Here is a 6,950-nt window from a genome sequence, read left to right on the forward strand (position 1 = left end):
GCCCGGTAGCTCTCAGCTGAGCTTCTCGTAATGAGCACATGAGCACCAAACAAATTGAAGCTCAGAGTTTCAATATCAGTATGTGTATATGGCGGCCTTCATGGCGACCGTGGGTTCTAGCACAGTGAGGTCAAAGTGCGGGGCGGAGTGTGTGGAATCTCTGAATAAACCCCAGTTTCAAGACATAGTGCTAACTGGGATTAGCGGATACGACAGCGCCTAATAGGCGCTTACCCCCTACTTTCTTCTTGTAATTTCTTGCTCTTACATATTCATACTGACTTCTTTATTAACTTTTCACAGACTGGTGGCCACCTTTTCGCGGTGGGCTACCCATTCATCCTTAATTATTGACAATAAATTGTAATAATGACACAGAGAAATCATAGAATAGGGGAATATCGGTTTTCTTAACATAAATTTTTGGCTTTGAAATTTCTTCAAACTTCAAATTTTATTAGCTGACCCGACAACGGAACGTAAAATTTTGTTTTTATTGAATTTGAGCACATACCTGCTGCGTGTGGTATGTAGCTCCACTTTTAATTTGGACTGCGTTGCCACGAAAAGTTTCGCTATGCAAAGTTTACTGATGACAGTGCTCTGGCCTGGCTCTGTCGTTGCGGATCATGCCGTCCTCGGAGAAGGCGTTAATCTCCTTCTTACACTTCAAGACTGTTCGTGACCTAAGCATCCTGTTTGTTATAGCCCTTTTATTTAAATAATTTCCCGAAACATGTTCAAGTTTAATATTTTGTGTTATATTTTTAGACGCTAGCTGCTTATTTTATATTTGAGTTTTTTACTATACTGCCTAGTTTTAAAATTTCGCTGCCATAACCCTGGCTCCATAGATTTTGTTAGGCTTTTATCTTTAGCATGCAGCTACAAAATCAGGCCTCATCTTAATGCAAAACAGTAGCTCGCCTATGATCTACAGGGTGGCTGATGAATATTGCTACAATGATGAATATTGCTACATTTTTTTTTCGGTGTATGGAATACATTTTTCTTTTATTCATGTTAAATTAAATTATTAAATTAATTATTAAATTATTATTAATTAAATTAATTAATTAATTAATTAAATTAATTATTAAATTATTATTATTAAATAGAAAAAAAGTTATTACATTTTTTTTTGGTAGCGGCTTTCATCAGCCACCCTGTATTTCAAAAATTTCACCATACGCTTCTTCTTTGTGCGCCTGACAAAGGTCATTCTCTTATCAAATCTAGATTTCTCCAAACATCCTTTTTTGTTTTGTGTATTCTGCACGGGGGAAAAAATCATGAAAAATTATCTTATGTTTATTTGGACTTGATGATAAATTGGGCTATTGTACATCTCCATCACCTCGACTGTCGTCAGCGTGAATGGCGAATACGCTTTCGTAGAACACATCTTCTCTCACAACATATGGTCTCTTGAATCATTCAAAGTTGGTTTTTTCTTCCTTTTTTTCCGCAGAAAAAGCGGTTCAGTTGTTCTTCATTTTGGGGGGTTTTTTTGCAGTTCTACAACAAACAACATAAATTTACATTGTGTGCTCGTTGAGATTGCTGTTGTTGTTGCTGTTGTTTTCGTTTATGTTTTGTAAAGTCCAAACATGTTGACATCATTCAAAACCATTCAAAAGCCAAAAACAATTACAATATCAACACAAGTAGTCAACAACAATAACAGCAGCAATAACAGAACAACTGCTGCCACTGCCACCGCTGCTGCGTTTGCTGTTGCTAGTGTTGCTAGTGTTGCAAACCCCTATGCAGTGTTAAACTACCAATATATTGTATAAAGCTTACGCTATAGGTTTTGGAGGGTGCATTGAGACTTTTGGGGGGAGTTGGTAACAATTTTAAAGAAACACAGACTTTTTCAATAAAAATAATATTTTCTCAGAACTGACACTTAAATAACAAATTTGGATAAAATGTTCGTTTTTTATTTTCAATTTTTATCAAAAATGCTTGAATGTTAATCTTCGAGAAAATATAAGTGTTCGAATTCTCTCATAAAGATCTACGGCTCATAAAGAACGGCGTGCCGCAGTGCGACACCTCTATGGAGAGAAGCTTTTACATGGCATGGTACCTCACAAATGTTGTCAGCATTTGGAGGGGAAAACCACCGCTGAAAATTTTTTCTGATGGTCTCGCAAGGCGACATGCTAACTTCTGCCCTCCAAAAAAAGAAAATTTCTTCACGAACATTCCATTAAGGAAGAGGGGCAAACTTCTCACATATCAATGACAAGGCGCTTTCCTCCAGTGAATGCAACGTTGTTATTAATAACAGAAAAGATATTATTTTTGTTCAAACTATTGGTGCTGGCTTAAGGATTTCTGTAAGGACGTGCAAATTTTAATTCGTCTTGTGCCGCTATGGACATATCTCTAAGCCAGTCATCGACTTTTTGTGCGCTCTAAATCATGAAAAGTCAATCTATGCAGATAATTTCCTAATTGTATTCCTAGTCCCCGAACTTGGACTGTCCTGATTGATAGCAATCCTTTTGCTCTTACAGTCAAGACGTCTACCCTTTAATTCCCATTTACTCCACTATGGCTCTCTTACTGAGGCAACAACTCCAAGACAGTGCGCGACTTTACCATCTTGGCTGTTAATTCCCTATTGGACAATTAATGGTCCATAAAAACGTTCAAACTCGACGTTCTTGCGTTGAAACTGCACCGTCTCAGGTTATTGGTGGTGGCCTGTGAGAGTTTCTTAAAGAATAACGATGACGTTTTTCTACTATGGTCAGCAAGAGGTTACAGAACTCGGTCTATGGGTTGCCAACACAGGCGTCTTAACCATTTCTCTCTTCTAGCTTTGATCCGTCCGCGTAGCATGAACTATTGTATTAGATTTTAGTCAATAGAAGATTGGGGCGCTAAAAGATGTGTCTCACACTCGACCTCAATGTTGTTATTTTCTCACTACATTTGTTTGTGGTCCCGTCAAGCTCCATAGGTGAGCAAACTTATTCCCGCCCATACGAACGCCACGGCTGCGTTATACCCATCGGGAATTTAAAGACGCCAATAACTCGCCTTGTCATAGCGAGTATCACAGGCAGTCAATATTTAAGCAAAAGTCGGTGCCGGCTGGCATCCCACTGAGAACCGCGATACTGGTTTGAATCAGTTAATTGGTTCTCATCGCCTCGCCTATGCCAAGACAACACGCGCTCTCTGAACATGTGTAATATTTTTTGAGCATCACGAGCCAAAGTGAAAGAAATCTCGAAAATGGGTCCACTCTTTGCAAAATATGAGTCTGAGTAAAAATGTTGAAAATTGGCTGATATTTGGAACGCGGAGTACACTTGAGCTTTGGTTTTGAGCGTCGCGTTGCTAAAATGCAACTCTGCATACAAATTCTACAGAATCAACGCGGAAAAGTTAAGAAATTTTCAACTTTGACACTTGAAAGCGAGCGTCATTTTGTGTTGCCACGCGTGAAGTAGTGTTTTTGCTCTTCAAAGTTAAGTATTGTTTAACTTTTGCGAGTTGCTTTTTTAGCAATTGTTTGCAGTGTTGCATTTTTCAACGCAATGCTCCTCCACGCGCTCATTCTGTTTGGGCCTTTATGCTCTGAAACAACCGCATCAAGCACCGTACAGATATAGTTCCAAAAAATTGGTCCGGAGATTAGAAGCTCCTAAATAGGTCTAATAATAGAAAATAGTCGCCATAAATACTTCTTAAATTTTGTATCTGGTTTGGTGGCAATTTGGTATGATCTGTAATATTTACGAGTAGATGGACCTATCCATAGAAAAAAGCTATGGTGGTGAATTACCAAGGTTTGGCCCAGCCGAACTAAGCGCGATTTTACTTGTTTCTTATTCATTTACATAGTAGAATTGAGAAATGTCATTTTGTTATAATGTCCATCAAGGGTAAAGCCAATAGTAACTTCAGTTCAAATTTCAATCAAGTAAGGACGGGCTAAATTCAGTCGAAGTCGACCTTTTGATATCCAACACCACATTGAGTATGCCGGCTAAGTCGTCAAGACCAAAATTTGCTTAAATTTGATATCTGGGATTTCGACCATAAAGTAAATTGTTGTGCAAATTTTGATAAATGCGTTAGCAAAACCCTTAAAAGTGAAATCCGAAGAGTTATAGCAGAAACGTTCGTGCCAAATTTTGTGAGGATTGGTTAACAAATTACTTAATTATTGAGTATACAGTCAAAATCGGACGAAAATATATATGGGAGCTATACATGAAATTCTGAACCAATTTCAACCAAAATACGGACACGTACCAAAAGTTATTGCGGAAAAGTTAGAGAAAATCTGGTAAGAAATTCGCTGACAAATGATTTAAAAGTGAAAATCGGGTGATAATAATATATGCAATACCGGGAGCCATAAGGAAATTCTTTGTGCCAATTTTCGTGTGAATCGGTTAACAAATGACGATATTATTCCAATACTAGTCCAAATCGGACGAACATATGGGAGCTATAGCCAAATCTGACCGATTTCTACCAACACCCGCACGTTTTGTGGAAGTCGCAGAAGAAAGCGCAATGCAAAGTTTTGAGTTTAAAGATCGTGTGATAAATGCGCTTGTAAAGGCTCTAGAATTAACAAGTAAAGTAAGAATTAACAAGTAAGTAAAAGCGTGCTAAGTTCGGCCGGGCCGAATCTTATATACCCTCCACCATGGATCGCATTTGTCGAGTTCTTTTCCCGGCATTTCTTCTTAGGCAAAAAAGGATATAAGAAAAGATTTGCTCTGCTATTAGAGCGATATCAAGATATGGTCCGGTTTGGACCACAATTAAATTATATGTTGGAGACCTGTGTAAAATGTCAGCCAATTCGAATAAGAATTGCGCCCTTTGGGGGCTCAAGAAGTAAAATAGAGAGAACGATTTATATGGGAGCTGTATCGGGCTATAGACTGATTCAGACCATAATAAACACGTATGTTGATGGTCATGAGAGGATCCGTCGTACAAAATTTCATTCAAATCGGACAAGAATTGCGCCCTCTAGAAGCTCAAGAAGTCAAGTCCCCAGATCTGTTTATATGACAGTTATATCAGGTTATGAACCGATTTGAACCATACTTGGCACAGTTGTTGGATATCATAACAAAATATTTCGTGCAAAAATTCATTCAAATCGGATAAGAATTGCGCCTCCTAGAGGCTCAAAAAGTCAAGACCCAAGATCGGTTTAAATGACAGCTATATCAGGTTATGGACCGATTTGAACCATGCTTGGCACAGTTGGCTCAAGAAGTCAAGACCCAAGATCGGTTTATAAGACAGCTATATCAGATTATGTACCGATTTGAACCATACTTGGCACAGTTGTTGGATATCATAACAAAACATGTCTTGGAAAATTTCATTCCAATCGGATAAGAATTGCGCACTCTAGAGGCTCAAGAAATCAAGACCCAAGATCGGTTTATATGGCAGCTATATCAGGTTATGGACCGATTTGAACCGAACTTGGCACAATTGTTGGATATCATAACAAAACACGTTGTGCAAAATTTCATTCCAATCGGATAAGAATTGCGCACTCTAGGGGCTCAAGAAGTCAAGACCCAAGATCGGTTTATATGGCAGCTATACTATCTACACTACCTACACTAATAAGAAGTATTTGTGCAAAATTTCAAGCGGCTAGCTTTACTCCTTCGGAAGTTAGCGTGCTTTCGACAGACAGACGGACGGACGGACGGACATGGCTAGATCGACATAAAATATCGCGACGATCAAGAATATATATACTTTATGGAGTCTCAGACGAATATTTCGAGTAGTTACAAGAAGAATGACGAAATTAGTATACCCCCATCCTATGGTGGAGGGTATAACAAACTGAACCGTTTTCTATATTTGGAGACTTATAAGAGTGTCGAGACTCTCGTGGAAATTTTTCGTGAGAATCGGTTTACAAATGACGATATAATTGCAATATTAGTCCAAATCGTACAAACATATATATGGGAGCTATATCCAAATCTGAGCGGATTTTTTTTTAAATTTCAGTTGGCCTCGTCTTCAGGGACAAGAAAATACTTGTGTCAAATTTTGAGATAATCCAATGAAAATTGCGACCTGTATACAAATTAAAATGGACAGACAGACGGACATAAATAAATCGAATCAGAAAGTGATTCTGAGTCGATCGGCACACTTATCAATGGGTCTATCTCTCTTCCTTCTGGATGTTACAAACAAATGCACTAAGTTATAATAGCCTGTACCAAAGTAGTGGTGTAGGGTATAATTAGGTTATTTAAGGAAAAACCAGTAAGGAAAAGCAAACGTCGCGCGGTGCCGACTGTATAATAACCTACACCTACCCTATAAGTACAAAATGGGACCTATATCCCATTCTGAACCATTTTTTTATGGACCTTGGCTAATGTTTTCAGATGGGTTATTAAACAATCCGTATCAAATTTCGAGCAAATATTAACTTTGAGCAATACTAACTACGGTTGACAATTGACAACACTATTGTAAATTACCCAAAATCTGACGAACATATATGTGGGAGCCATATTTAAATCTGAGCCGAATTTGATCAAACTTCTTAGATATTTGATAGCCGTCAAGGAAAGCGTTGTGCAAAATTTTGGTAAGATTGGTCAATATATGCGCTTTCAGTGGCTCTATGAGTGAAAATCTGTAGATATACATGTATGGCAGCTATATCTAAATCTAAACTGATTTCTATGAAATTCACCAGCAATATAAAGAGCTATAAGAAAATCCCTCCTGCCAAATTTCGAGAGAATCGGTGCCCAAATGAGCACTTAATTACGATATTTCTCCAAATCGGACGAACAAATATATAGAAGTTATATCTAAATCTGAACCGATTTAGAGCACACTTCTTAGACATTGTGATAGTCGTCGAGGAAAACGTTGTGCAAAATTTTGGCACGATTGGTCAATAAATG

The 6,950-nt window shown here is 38.1% G+C and overlaps 1 long non-coding RNA gene across 1 annotated transcript; it reads right to left on the minus strand.

The window, feature by feature from the left end:
- Window positions 1-1,195: 1,195 nt before the first annotated feature.
- On the minus strand, window positions 1,196-1,892 carry LOC106087058 (uncharacterized). Its single transcript, XR_001221219.2, has 3 exons — window positions 1,807-1,892; window positions 1,358-1,518; window positions 1,196-1,273 (listed from the first exon to the last, which is right to left on the minus strand). It is a non-coding gene; the product is annotated as an uncharacterized LOC106087058 (long non-coding RNA).
- Between the last annotated feature and the right edge of the window lie 5,058 nt (window positions 1,893-6,950).

The sequence above is a fragment of the Stomoxys calcitrans genome, chromosome 1 (genome assembly GCF_963082655.1).
Source record: "Stomoxys calcitrans chromosome 1, idStoCalc2.1, whole genome shotgun sequence".
Taxonomy (NCBI): Eukaryota; Metazoa; Arthropoda; class Insecta; order Diptera; family Muscidae; genus Stomoxys; species Stomoxys calcitrans.